Here is a 15,826-nt window from a genome sequence, read left to right as displayed (position 1 = left end):
GACTTAAATAGCAGCTATGATCATTAGTGAAAAACAGGTGTGAGGCTGAGAAAAGGGACGTGACTAGGAGACCAGGTGATACTAATGGGTTGGCATGGAGACGAAAACAAACCAGGAACTGAAAAGACAGAACTGAATGTCCAAAAAAGCAAAACATAACACGGCCAAACATAACCAAAACACAACATAATCCACAGGCGTGACAACGTTTGACACCCCTGATATATACTATTAACCGCAACAGGTAATTGTAAAAAAAAACAACCAACATCATAATTTGTACAATTTCAGAATTTGCTTGTTCTATTTTTAAACAAAGAACATCTGAAGTTGTCTTTATTTATAAGTTATCGTGCCGTGATTTTACCAATACGGCCCATTTGGGAGTAGATTTTTGTCCATGTGGCCCCCAATTTAAAATGAGTTTAGCACCCATCCATTATGTTGTTACAATAATGTAACAACATAATGGGGCAATAATACATATATATTCATATACAGTATATTAGGGATGTGCCGATCGATCGGCCACCGATCACAATCTGTCATTTTTAAAAAAAAAAGTACCCTCATACACCTTCATCACATGGGACAAACTCCTTCCAAAGGGCCCTGAATGTGCAGATTGGCTCATTCAGCTGCAGTCGCACTGTCCGCATTCCCATCCTCGATTTATATCTTTTGATGCAGATCCCAAGCAGCGATCCCGCCTGGTTGACATTGGGTAATGACTTTGTTTAACTAAAAAATTGTATGTAATAAAAGAGAATAAGGAGCTAGTTTTTAAACTGTCAGTAGCACTCACAGTAAATAAATGGAATACGTTACATTTACTACATGTGATCAGTATCGGTTGATCTCACTCATGGATGATCAGTATCTGAATCGGCAGCATAAAACCCTGATCGGAACATATATTATTCACTGTTACAAGCGGATCTCTGAATGCAGCTATAACTGCGATGACCTCAACAAGAAACCAGGTTGACACCCTTGCAATAGCAGGAAAATCTGGTGGGTTGCATGGGACACTTCCCACCAAATCGACACAGCATTGAACCTTCCGACCCATTTTTCCTTGCTTATTCTGTGTAGGGGCACAACAAAAAGATGGAGTCTATCCCAGCTGACTTTGGGTACGCACTACACACGCAAACAGGCTATAGTAAAATCAACATTTCTTGTAACTGAAAATTGCACATCACAGCTAAGGCCACAAAGTCGACATATTGCAACAAGATGTGTGTGTGACACGATGCGAGCGCATGCACAGTGCCTACAGTGACCTGCCATATGTCTCATTGGAGGACACATAATAGCCAGGCCTTGGCCCTGAGTCGCAGCCGCCCGAAACGTGCGCAACATCTGTCGTCCCCTCCGAGCAGCCTGTGTTATCACACACGCAACCTTTGCATGCATCACGGATGGACAACTCCGCCTCAAACCCTCTATGCTCATCAAAAAACACATCTATTATTATGCAACAGTCCTGGTTCACCTAGAGAAAATCCTCTGCCAGTCCAATCATAGAATCCCACACCCCCACATCTTTCAATAAGTCTTCCTGTCTCTCGCTCCCACCCCTCCTCCCGCTTTCTTGCGCACGGTGCGTCTCACTCGGGTTTACCCTCATACGCCTTCATCACATGGGACAAACTCCCTCCAAAGGGCCCTGAATATGCAGATTGGCTCATTCAGCTGCAGCCGCACTGTCCGCAAATGCATCTGCAGCACTTTCTGGCTCTGACTGAGCAGCAAATAAATGCTTACACTAGGCCTTTTTTTGGTGGTAATTTAGCGGTGATTGCTTCATCTGACCATTGCAGACTGCAGCTTTAGATGCCCTTTTAGGCAGAAGTAACAAGAGACCAGATGTCCATCCATCCATCCATTTTCTACCGCTTATTGCCTTTGGGGTCGCTGGGGGCGCTTTTGCCTATCTCAGCTACGATCGGGCGGAAGGCGGTGTACACCCTGGACAAGTCACCACCTCATTGCAGGGCCAACACAGATAGACAGACAACATTCACACTCACATTCACACACTAGGGCCATTTTAGTGTTGCCAATCAACCTATCCTCAGGTGCATGTCTTTGGAAGTGGGAGGAAGCCGGAGTACCCGGAGGGAACCCACGCATTCACGGGGAGGACATGCAAACTCCACACAGAAAGATCCCGAGCCCGGGATTGAACCCTGACTACTCAGGACCATCATATTGTGAGGCAGACGCACTAACCCCTTTGCCACCGTGAAGCCCAGACCAAATGTCATTAATGAAATTGTCCTTTGGCTTAGTGGTCACCTTGTTAAAAGCACTACACACTGTAGCTGAAAGTGGAAACAATAATGCAGTCAAAATTTTTGTAAATAATCATGATATTCAAAATAAAATGCATGTAAGTGAAATAAAGATAAATAGAACAGTCTTTCCCTGAAAGTACCAGTAGAGTATGTACAGTAGAGGACCAGCGACTATGTTAGCTACCTTTCTTTGTTTATAATGTATATTTTCTGTTGAATATATTCTCTATTTTATGCTGCCCTTTTTTTTTTTGCTGCAGCTGTTACACATACTGTAGTGTTGTAAATGGTTATTGTTATATATTGTGTATGTCATGATCTGTGGTCTGGATCATGTTGTTTGTTATTTTTTGTTAGCTTTGGACTCTTTTAATTCCTGTTTACGCTCCCTTGTTTAGTTACCATGACGACTCGTTAGTGTGACCTGCCTCATGTGTTCGGATCACGCACCTGCTCTAATCAGAGACTATTATTTAAGCCTGTTTTTGCCAGTTAGTCGGCCTGGCGACATTGCTCTTTTCATGCCATAGATTCATGCTCTGTATTGATTGTTTCATGCCACAGGTTGCTTGTTTTCATGCGATTGTTCGCTTCATGCTATCTCAAGTGTTTTTTTATGTCCATAGTTTTTGCCCAAGTGTTAGTTTTTTTATCCTGCACTAAGTTGTGCCTTCGCCTTGTGCGCCTTTTTGTTCATCCAGGTCATTGTACTTTCTCCGTATTTTTTGGGGACTTGGATTCACATTACATGTTCTCTCCTTGTAGCTTGTAGCTTTGATGTAAGCTACCTGGATACATGGTTTTACAGGTAGCTAAGCGACAGGAAAAGCTACTTGTTAAATGGTCCATGGTCACATTTGTCTACTGTCAGGGGAGAGATGCATGAATTACAATCTAGAGTTTACCTTTAGCAAGTTTGAGATGAAGCAGTAGCAGCCGTCGGCTCAGTGTGTCAACAATAGCAGCGTAAGCTAGCATTAGCTCAATGCTATCAATGCGCCGCTAAAATAGACCATCTGCGTTGGCGCTTATAATAACGATATCACTCCGATTTAGTTCATTTTCAGCCCATGACATGTAAATTGAGTATTATTGGCGGTGCCTGGATGTTTTTAGAGAGGGTATAATGAAGGCAATAAGGGCCCTCGATTTGTTTATTTAAAGGCCTACTGAAACCCACTACTACCGACCACGCAGTCTGATAGTTTATACATCAATGATGAAATACTAACATTGCAACACATGCCAATACGGCCTTTTTAGTTTACTAAATTGCAATTTTAAATTTCCCGCGAGTTTCTTGTTGAAAACGTCGCGGAATGATGACGTCACATTAGCTCAGCACCAGATACGGCTAAAAGTCGTCTGCTTTAATCGCATAATTACACAGTATTTTGGACATCTGTGTTGCTGAATCTTTTGCAATGTGTTCATTCAATAATGGAGACTATAAAGAATAATGCTGTTGGTGGAAAGCGGTATATTGCAGCTGTCTTTAGCACCGAGACACAGCGGATGTTTCTTTGTTTGTTGTGAAGCGGAGCGGTCAAGCGAACATGTTTTCTCTACGTCAACGAGCAAGTTTTTGGATGGGGAAATTGTGATATATATATCTTACCGGAGAAATTATTGGTTTATTTGTCGTCCTGCAGCAGCGGCAGCTGTGAGCTTGGCTCCTCGGCTTCTCTCTGAGACACTTCGTGTTCACCGCAGCCATCCAACCTCGAGGTATGTCTTTACAATCTTTTACAATCTTTAAAATCTCACTAAAACACTATTAAAACAATAAGCAGATAGGGGATCTTCCAGAATTATCCTAGTAAATGTGTCTAATTACATCTGAAAGGCTCACTTTGCTGCCGCCCGGAGTCGTCGCTTCTTTTTTTTAATTGTTCTAGTCCTTCACTTTTAATATCTTAATTCACAAATCTTTCATCCTCGCTCAAATTAATGGGGAAATTGTCACTTTCTCGGTCTAAATTACTTTTACTGCTGGTGGCTCCCATTAAAAACAATGGGAATATTGTATGTGTGGAGCCCTGCAACTCGTGACGTCACGTGCACATACTTCACGTAGAAGCAGGGCTTTTCTATTAGCGACCAAAAGTTGCAAACTTTATCGTCAATGTTCTCTACTAAATCCTTTCAGCAAAATATGGCAATATCGCGAAATGATGAAGTATGACACATAGAATGGACCTGCTATCCCCGTTTGAATAAGAAAATCTCATTTCAGCAGGCCTTTAATTGTTAACTATTTATTTAGGATTTTGAATGCATAAAAAAGCCAAGCAGGCTTCACGGTGGAAGAGGGGTTAGTGCGTCTGCCTCACAATACGAAGGTCCTGCAGTCCTGGGTTCAATTCCAGGCTGAGGATCTTTCTGTGTGGAGTTTGCATGTTCTCCCCGTGAATGCGTGGGTTCCCTCCGGGTACTCCGGCTTCCTCCCACCTCCAAAGACATGCACCTGGGGATAGGTTGATTGGCAACACTAAATTGGCCCTGGTGTGTGAATGTGAGTGTGAATGTTGTCTGTCTATCTGTGTTGGCCCTGCGGTGAGGTGGCGACTTGTCCAGGGTGTACCCCGCCTTCCGCCCGATTGTAGCTGAGATAGGCGCCAGCGCCCCCCGCGACCCCGAAAGGGAATAAGCGGTAGAAAATGGATGGATGGATGGAAAAAGCCAGGCATATGTGTTCTTGTCTTACATAAGGATTGTGAATGATAAACAGCACAGCTCTTTCAAATGTTTGCGTATTTCTGATAACATGGTCAGAGTGCAGAAGTGAGAATCCAGTGATGTCACTCTCTGAAAATAGCAGAAGGTATTCCAAGCTAAATATTTAAAATGGCTGGCTCAATTTGTGGCATTTTGTGATGTTTAAACGATGTTTTCACATGCTTTGCGGCTTGTAAATACAATTGGATATGGTTTAATGCAGTGGTTCTCAAATGGGGGTACGCGTACCCCTGGGGGTACTTGAAGGTATGCCAAGGGGTATGTGAGATTTTTTTTTAAATATTCTAAAAAATAGCAACAATTCAAAAATCCTTTATGAATAAGTTCATTAACTGTGGAAAAAATACAACAATGCAATATTCAGTGTTGACAGCTAGATTTTTTTGTGGACATGTTCCATAAATATTGATGTTAAAGATTTCTTTTTTTGTGAAGAAATGTTTAGAATTAAGTTCCTGAATCCAGATGGATCTCTATTAAAATTCCGAAACAGGGCACTTTAAGTTGATGATTACTTCTATGTTTAGAAATCTGTATTTATAATTTAATCACTTGTTTATTTTTCAACAAGTTTTTAGTTATTTTTATATCTTTTTTTCCAAATAGTTCAAGAAAAAACACTAAAAAAATTAGCTATATTTTGCACTGTTATACAATTTAATAAATCAGAAACTGATGACATAGTGCTATATTTTACTTCTTTATCTCATTTTTCAACCAAAAATGCTTTGCTCTGATTAGGGGGTACTTGAATTAAAAAAAATGTTCACAGAGGGTACATCACTGAAAAAAGGTTGAGAACCACTGGATTAATGGATACAATAAAACACAAATAGGCATATAAAGTCAACTTATTTTTCCACTTTACTGGTACTTTCAGCACCAAGGAACACCATTGATGCTGACTTCAAACAAGTTCATAAAAGACGGTGGTTTCCCTCTCTGTAGAGTTTCCTGCAGCGCAGTATTGCAGTAGAAACCAAATTCAAGCTCAATGTGAACAAGTGTGCTGCTTGCCAACACAAATGACGCTAGGAGTGGGCCAGCTGCCAAAGTCCACCCCTGACTATGATGAGGGAAAACTAATGGGGGGGAGAATCGATACAAACCCAAGTATAACGACTATTATTTTTTAGCCTGCTGATAGTTTGGAGTTTGTTCAGTCATCTCTCACATTTACTAAACAAAACTCTCCGCAGATCAATTAAAACGTTCCTGCAGATCACACAGCGGCTAAGCCCCAGGGCTGAATGTGTTTTGACAAGATGCAATGAAGACTGCTCTTCAGGCTCAGCATCCTGCAGTCTCATCACTCACTGTGAGGCCAACCGCTTCTTCCATCAGCCGCATTTGAGTTTGGTCATGTCAGCAACTTTTCCTCCAGCACACACACAGCCTGTTCTTGAGCCGCTTGAAGTATCCACTGAGTGGCAGGCCGTATGGACAAATGGCCGCATTGTGGTCATGCTCCTTCTGGGAGCTCGCTGAGCCTCCAAGTCAGAGGCCACATCCTTCCTAAACAACATGATACCGCCTCTGACCAAGATGAGTCCACTACGTGTATAAACATTCACCACTTCACAGAGCACAGATTTAAAGGCCTACTGAAACCCACTACTGCCCACCACGCAGTCTGATAGTTTATATATCAATGATGAAATGTTAACATTGCAACACATGTCAATACGGCCTTTTTAGTTTACTAAATTGCAATTTTAAATTTCCTGGGAGTTTTGTCTTGAAAACGTTGTGTAATGATGACGTGTAAGCAAGACGTTACGGGTTTTTAAGAAGTATGAGCGCTGAGCACACACACAGCTAAAAGTCGTCTGCTTTAACGGCATAATTACACAGTATTTTGGACATCTGTGTTGCTGAATCTTTTGCAATTTGCTCCATTAATTTTGGAGAAGTCAAAGTAGAAAGATGGAGTTGGGAAGCTTTAGCCTTTAGCCACACAAACACACGGTGATTCCTTGTTTAAAATTCCTGGAGGTGAAACTTTACTATGGATCAGAGCGCGGTTGAGCGAACATGAATCACGACGGAATGTCAACCAGCAGGTTTCGGTGAGAAAATTGTGATTAAAAAGTCGCTTCTTACCGGAGAAAAGCTGAGCTTGTGCCGTCCATAGCTGCCGTCGAATCCCCTGAGACTTGGCGTCAAGACACCCGTGGACACACCCTTCCGACTATCAGGAAATATTAAACTCACTAAAACACTAGCAACACAATAGAAAGATAAGGGATTTCCCAGGATTATCCTAGTAAATGTGTCTAAAAACATCGGAATCCGTCCCAATGCAATCGCGTTTTTTTTTTAAACTTTTTTTTTTTCTAGTCCGTCGCTATCAATACCCTCAAACACAAATCTTTCATCCTCGCTCAAATTAATGGGGAAATTGTCGTTTTCTCGGTCCGAATAGCACTTTTTGTTGGAGGCTCCCATTAAAATCAATGTGAATATGTGAGGAGCCCTCACACCTGTGACGTCATTGTCTGCGACTTCCGGTAGAGGCAGGGCTTTTCTCTTAGCACCAAAAGTTGTGAACTTTATCGTGGATGTTCTCTACTAAGACCTTTCAGCAAAAATATGGCAATATCGCGAAATGATCAAGTATGACAAATAGAATGGACCTGCTATCCCCGTTTAAATAAGAACATCTCATTTCAGTAGGCCTTTAAGAAAAATAATGCTTTGCTACACTTCTTAAAAAGGACCTATGAGGAATTTTGTATTTTCTGACTTATAAATGTTGTTAAAATGTTGGGTATTTGTGTTAAACAATATGAAAACAGCAATTTATAAGGTTAATTCATTTTGGTGTGAGCTTGCATTAAGGTTTTGGATGCCTCTGTTTGTAGGATTTTACAGTCTGGCACGTTGTAACGTTACTGCAAGGTGGACGTACTAATTTAGACATTAAGTCAAGCTCTCAGCTCTGCTTCAGGCTAGGAGGAATTTAGGAATTTGGATTTTTTTTATTATTATTTATTTAGACTCAAAACATATTGCAGGTAGACTAAACCAGTGTTTTTCAACCTTTTTTGAGCCAAGGCACATTTTTTTCATTGAAATATTCCGGAGGCACGCCACCAGCAGAAATCGTTAAAAAAATTAAAATGAGTTGACAGTAAAAAGTCATTGTCGCAATTGTTGTATATGACTTTAAAGCATAACCTAGCATGCATCACTTTAGCTCTTGTCTCAAAGTAGGTGTACTGTCACATCACACCCTGACTTATTTGGACTTTTTTGCTGTTTTCCTGTGTGTAGTGTTTTATTTCTTGTCTTGCGCTTCTATTTTGGTGACTTCTCTTGTTTCGTTGGCATTTTCCTGTAGCAGTTTCATGTCTTCCTTGAGCGCTATTCCCCGCATCTACTTGGTTTTAGCAATCAAAAATATTCAAGATGCTGCTATCCTTCTTTGTGGGGACATTGTTGATTGTCATGTCATGTTCAAATGTACTTTGTGGACGCCGTCTTTGCTCAACACGCTGTAAGTCTTTGCTGTTGTCCAGCATTCTGTTTTTGTTTACTTTGTAGCCAGTTCAGTTTTAGTTTTGTTCCCTAAGCTTCAATGCCTTTTCTTAGGGGCACTTTGTTTTAGCATTAGATAGCTTTTCACTTGTAACCTGCCTCTCACTGTCATCTGCATATCGGGATCACGACAACCTATGTTCTGACATCTACAAAGCAATTATATACCTGCTGCCACCTACTGATATTAAAGAGTATTGATGAGTATTTTCTTGAGCCCTGGTGTGGGATTTGAGCCGAGGATGTTGTTGTGGCTTGTGCAGCCCTTTGAGACACTCGTGGTCTAGGGCTATATAAGTAAACATTGATTGATTGATTGATTGATTGATTGAAGAGTATACATTGTTACTCTGCCGAGCTCTAGACAGCACTGACACTCAACAACAACACATCATTTGCAGACTAAAATTACTGGTTTGCAAAAAATATGTTTACCCCAAATAGGTGAAATTACATAATCTCCCACTGCACACCAGACTGGATCTCACGGCACACTAGTGTGCCGCGGCACTGTGGTTGAAAAACACTGGACTAAACAACATTATCAACAAAAAACAAACAAATAACATCAATAAGAACAAGAAAAAAAATCATTGTTCTGATGACTTCTGTATCATTTATATACAGATAATATATTCGGTGTCCATTTTATCGACATTAGCTGTTAGCTTCTTGTGTCGTCCTGATCGGTTTGTGTGTGTGTGTAGCATGCTTAGCCATTCCTGTTTTCTCCAGTCCTCTGGTGATAATGATACTTGGAAGAATATTAGTTTATTTTCCGCCAGGGGGGTGAGGAATTAGCATCTTAGAAACAGCTTTGCACTGTGAATAGACGACGTGTTTGTTGCAGCTGGCTCTCAAATTCGGGCCGGTGTTCTGGCAAGACACGCACCCTCCTGGAATTCATGCAACGCCTGCTTATGTGCAACGAGGAATAAGGCAATGTACTGTAATTGTGTCTCCTTGACCATGAATCCTTTTTGAAGGAATATTTCACGTGATTACAAACTTAAGCAATTCAAACAATGGGACACAGCAGTGGTAAAGACCAACTGGGCTGGTCAGTTCACCACCTGATCACCAGTCTGTTAGAAAAAGGTAAATGACTGTGATCGGGATATCACTACCTTATACAGCTACTGTACAAATATTACATCACAGGTGTCAAACTCAAGGCCCAGGGGCCAAATCTGGCCCGCCATTTTATTTGTATGAGGCCCACGAAAGCCTGGAAATAATATGTGTTAAAGGCCTACTGAAATGAGATTTTCTTATTAAAACGGGGATAGCAGGTCCATTCTATGTGTCATACTTGATCATTTTGCGATATTGCCATATTTTTGCTGAAAGGATTTAGCAGAGAACATCGACGATAAAGTTCGCAACTTTTGGTCGCTAATAAAAAAGCCCTGCTTTTACCGGAAGTCGCGGACGATGACATCACAAGAGTGAGGGCTCCTCACATCCTCACATTGTTTTTAATGGGAGCCTCCAACAAAAAGAGCTATTCAGATCGAGAAAACGACAATTTCCCCAATAAATTGAGCGAGGATGAAAGATTTTTGTTTGAGGATATTGATAGCGACGGACTAGAAAAAATAAATAAATAAACGTGATTGGATTGGGACGGATTCAGATGTTTTTAGACACATTTACTAGGATCATTCTGGGAAATCCCTTATCTTTCTATTGTGTTGCTAGTGTTTTAGTGAGTTTAACAGTACCTGATAGTCGGAGGTGTGTGTCCACGGGTGTCTTGAGGCCAGTGTCTGATGGAAGTCGACGGCAGCAGTATGGACGGCACAAGCTCAGCTGATCTCCGGTAAGTGGCGACTTTTTACCACAATTTTCTCACCGAAAACTGCTGGTTGACATTTGGTCGGGATCCATGTTCGCTTGACCGCTCTGATCCATAGTAAAGCTTCACCTCTGGGAATTTTACACAAGGAATCGCCGTGTGTTTGTGTGGCTAAACGCTAAAGGTTCCCAACTTCATCTTTCTACTTTGACTTCTCAATTATTAATTGTACACATTGCAAAAGATTCAGCAACACAGATGTCCAAAACACTGTGTAATTATGTGGTTAAAGCAGACTACTTTTAGCAGTGTGTGTGTGCAGCGCTAATATTTCCTAACAGTCCGTGACGTCACGCGTACACGTCATCATTCCGCGACGTTTTCAACAAGAAACTCCAAGGAAATTTAAAATTGTTATTTAGTGAACTAAAAAGGCCGTATTGGCATGTGTTGCAATGTTAATATTTCATCATTGATATATAAACTATCAGACTGCGTGGTCGGTAGTAGTGGGTTTCAGTAGGCCTTAATAAAAAGTTGAATCTTTTCTTACGAAATGTATTTGTTCTTTCCCTTTTGACATTAAAAATCATGTACTGCATGCAATTGCATATCTTTTAAAATGCAATATTATCAAAATCAAAATGTTATATTATCATGTATTCCAAAAATATTTTTTGTTAAAATAAAGATAAAAAAGTATTTAAATATCTGCTTGAGTTATGATTTAAAAACAAATTATCAATCAAATTGGAAACAGTAAAACTGACAATAGATTATACGGTTAAATTCCGCCGACTGAGTTTTTTACCGTAAAACCAACTTTGGGACTGTTGTTTTCCATTTACAGTAAGACACTTAAACATTAAAAAACAAAGAAAAAACATTAAAACAACAAGATTTTATGGTAAAAACTTGCTTGAATTTTACTGCTAAAAAGAGTGGTATTGTTTTTCCATTCCATTTATTAAATTGTTTTATTTGCTGTAAAAACCCACTGCTTTTACTGTAAAATTCTGGTGACTGAGCTGCCAATTTTTAAAGTGAAAGTTAAATATTGTATTCGCAGCGTATGTAAAAAAAAATGTATTAATGTATTTTATATATACATGTATATTCTTATATTACTCATTGTTGAAAGCGGCCCCCTGAGGGCAACCATAACTGCGATATGGCCCTCAATGAAAACGAGTTTGACACCCCTGCATTAAATGAAGGCAACCCTTTGACCCTAAAACAGATTATTTATATTGTCGTTATTTTCTGTGGAATAAATTCATGTTGAAATATGAACAAATGGAAATGTAGTCCGCATAACACAACGGCTCCTGTTCTACCTTACAGGTTCTGCTCTATTTAGTACTACTTGACCATCATTTCCATTCCCCAAGGCAAGGGTGGGGAACCTATGGCTCTAGAGCCAGATGTGGCTCTTTTGATGACTGCACCTGGCTCTCAGGTAAATATTAGCTGACATTGCTTTACACGATAAGTAATGAATAATTCCGCTGGTAATCACAGTGTCAAAAATAACGTTCAAAATATGCATTTTAATGTTCTCATGCATTTTCATCCATCCATCCGGTTTCTACCGCACCTGTTCAAGAAGTCGCATTAATGGTAAGAAGTAATTTATTTATTGTTAGTTAGCCTCAGAATAACAATGTTATTAAAAAGAATAAGAGACTTATTATACTCTAAAAATGTTGGTCTTTCTTAAGAATGCATGCGTATATAGTTGTATTCAGTGTTAAAAAAAAATAAATTATATGGCTCTCACTGATATACTTTTAAAAATATTTGGCTTGTGTGGCTCTCTCTGCCAAAAAGGTTCCCGAACTCTGCCCCAAGGCTTATAGGTTTGCAAAGTCAGCCTCAAAATCCAGGCTAAAAGCATTCACCTGCGTTACATCACTGCCATGCTTGATGTGAATATTCTAATAACATTAAAAACCTTGGTATTTTTGCTCAGCGGTTTATAGTTCACTTTATTTTAATTTTTTTCACATGATAATGTGCACTTTTTGAAATCAACATATCAGCAAGCGCAGCTTTAAGCCCTGGGACTGTTACACACAACACATCAGCGCTAAGCTTTACAGGGAGGGGGTGATCAACATTTTAAAAGTTATTACATATACTGTCACTTTTGTGTTTATTTAAAGCACAATCGCTCCAAACAGTTTGAAACAGTTGTTCCCCAGAGACCTCGACAAACCTGCTGACCAGTGCTGCTATTAACAATTTAACCATCTCTTGTGTTTTTTCATGAGGTGGTACATTGAGCTGAACTCACACTGACATCATCGCTTAGCTGTCAACCCCAAATTACCCCCCTTACGCTTACACCTTCAGTTGTTTACAGTTCTAGCTGGCAAAAACAAGGTACAATTTACATTTTGGTTATTGCACAATAAAACTCACCTAAGCATGTTTCATTTAAATAGAGTTCACTTGATTTTATTGACTATGTCACATTTAGGGATTCACGGTGGCAGAGGGGTTAGTGCGTCTGCCTCACAATACGAAGGTCCTGCAGTCCTGGGTTCAATCCCAGGCTCGAGATCTTTCTGTGTGGAGTTTGCATGTTCTCCCCGTGAATGTGTGGGTTCCCTCCGGGTACTCTGGCTTCCTCCCACTTCCAAAGACATGCACCTGGGGATAGGTTGATTGGCAACACTAAATTGACCCTAGTGTGTGAATGTGAGGGTGAATGTTATGTCTATCTGTGTTGGCCCTGCGATGAAGCGGCGACTTGTCCAGGGTGTACCCGCCTTCCGCCTGATTGTAGCTGAGATAGGCGCCAGCGCCCCCCGCAACCCCAAAAGGGAATAAGCGGTAGTAAATGGATGGATGGATGTCACATTTAATGGCAGAACAGACTAAACAAAAGAAAGTACTTTTTATATATTGAATGTAAAAGACTAATTATTATCTTCATTCCGCACTATATCCAGCTGTATAATCACTCGCCATACAGCAATAGAAGATATCTGTCTATTACCTGACCGCTTCTATGTTAGCTACCTCTCTTTAATTATAACGTATATTTTCTGCTGGATCTACTCTCTATTTTATGCTGCCTTTTTTTTTTTTGCTGCAGCTGTTACATATACTGTAATATTGTACATGGTAATTGGAAATTGTTATATATTGTATATATTATATAAAAATATAATTTAATATAATAGTATAATATATCAGTATACCTGTATGATCAGTGTCAGAGCTTGGCCCGCATTGCCGGCAGTAAGTCGGACACGTTTCCAGTAAGGGTTGGACTCCGCCAAGGCTGTCCTTTGTCACCGATTCTGTTCATAACTTTTATGGACAGAATTTCTAGGCGCAGCCAAGGCGTTGAGGGGATCCGGATCGGTGGCCATGGGATTATGTCTCTGCTTTTTGCAGATGATGTGGTCCTGATGGCTTCATCTGGCCAGGATCTTCAGCTCTCACTGGATCGGTTCGCAGCCGAGTGTGAAGCGACCGGAATGAGAATCAGCACCTCCAAGTCCGAGTCCATGGTTCTCGCCCGGCAAAGGGTGGAGTGCCATCTCCGGGTTGGGGAGGAGACCCTGCCCCAATTGGAGGAGTTCAAGTACCTAGGAGTCTTGTTCACGAGTGAGGGAAGAGTGGATCGTGAGATCGACAGGCGGATCGGTGCGGCGTCTTCAGTAATGCGGACGTTGTACCGATCCGTTGTGGTGAAGAAGGAGCTGAGCCGGAAGGCAAAGCTCTCAATTTACCGGTCGATCTACGTTCCCATCCTCACCTATGGTCATGGGCTTTGGGTCATGACCGAAAGGATAAGATCACGGGTACAAGCGGCCGAAATGAGTTTCCTCCGCCGTGTGGTGGGGCTCTCCCTTAGAGATAGGGTGAGAAGCTCTGCCATCCGGGAGGAACTCAAAGTAGAGCCGCTGCTCCTCCACATCGAGAGGAGCCAGATGAGGTGGTTCGGGCATCTGGTCAGGATGCCATCCGAACGCCTCCCTAGGGAGGTGTTTAGGGCACGTCCAGCTGGTAGGAGGCCACGGGGAAGACCCAGGACACGTTGGGAAGACTATGTCTCCCGGCTGGCCTGGGAACGCCTCGGGATCCCCCGGGAAGAGCTAGACGAAGTGGCTGGAGATAGGGAAGTCTGGGCTTCCCTGCTTAGGCTGCTGCCCCCGCGACCCGACCTCGGATAAGCGGAAGATGATGGATGGATGGATGGATATCAGTACACATTATATACTCAATATATAATGTGTAAATATTACAAATACCGTATTTCCTTGAATTGCCGCCTGCGCTTACCAAAGGCATGCGGTAAAAGTAAGCATGCGCTAATTATTTTAAAACCTCTTCTCACTCTGGCACTTACCAAAGGTATGCAGTAGAAATTTGAGTGTGATGTAAGCTTGGACCTTAAACTCTACTGAATAGCTCTTAATCTTCTTCCCTGTATGCGATTTCAAATTACCGGTATTGAAATCAGCCTCCTCCATTTTGAAAATGATGTCACGAGTTTGACCTGGCGGTAATACTAAGCATGGGCTAATTATTTTGGGAGGCGAGTTCGACCCGGCAGTAATTCAAGGCAGGCGCATACTATATGCCCTGCGGCAATTCAAGGAAATACAGTATGTTGTATTTTATATTGCTATTATGATACTTTTTTAGTCCACTTTATACCTGCATTATCCTTTCAATCCTTTGTAACTTAGCTACTGTGTGGAACAATTTCCCTTGTGGATCAATAAAGTTTGTCAAAGTCTTTAAGTGCTGTCTTTCTATCTTGTAAGTCATTTATCGGTGCAATATACTTTCTGGTATGATCCTAAAGAGGACCTAATAAAAATGTCATCTTTGCCGACTTTACAATGTTATGGAAACAGCAAGGGGCGTGTACTTATTTGGACATTGAGTCAAGCTCTCAGACAGTTTCAGGCTATGAGGAAACACAAGAAATTGGTAACATAAAGTAATATTATGTTCATCTAATTGTGGCATGTGCATAAAAAAAACAATGTGCGCCATGCAATGACATCAATCATATTAAAAACGTTTCTTTTTCATACAGTCTTAATTTATCAGCGAGTGTGAAGGTGTACCTATTATTGTGACAGGGTGAATCTATTAAATGTTTATGAAGTTTATTTTCAACGGTGACTGAAAAGAAATTGAGAGACTTGTGCGGCATAGCGATGCCGGATTTGTTCCTCCTTAGATGCGTCGGGCAAGAATACAGCGTAAGGTAAGCAACAAAGGATTTATTAAACTAATAAAAAGGGCTAGGAACACAAATACTGGTGCTAAACAGAAAAGCAAACAAATGGCGCTAGCATAGAAACTAGGAATAAAAACAGATACACTAAACTTGGCACAAAGGCACAAAAAGGGAAACAAAAACTACTAGCATGAAAGGTCGGAATAAAATAAACCGCAGCGCGAGAGCTAGCGA

General features: G+C 41.0%; 1 protein-coding gene across 3 annotated transcripts in view; it reads right to left on the bottom strand.

The window, feature by feature from the left end:
- The window catches only part of tjp1b (tight junction protein 1b), a 129,085-nt gene that overhangs the window by 112,572 nt on the left and 687 nt on the right, over positions 1-15,826 (bottom strand). The window lies entirely within an intron of this gene.

The sequence above is a fragment of the Nerophis ophidion genome, linkage group LG12 (assembly GCF_033978795.1).
Source record: "Nerophis ophidion isolate RoL-2023_Sa linkage group LG12, RoL_Noph_v1.0, whole genome shotgun sequence".
Taxonomy (NCBI): domain Eukaryota; kingdom Metazoa; phylum Chordata; class Actinopteri; order Syngnathiformes; family Syngnathidae; genus Nerophis; species Nerophis ophidion.
Note: the sequence above shows the minus strand (reverse complement) of the source record. Positions and strands in the feature narration are given on the sequence as shown.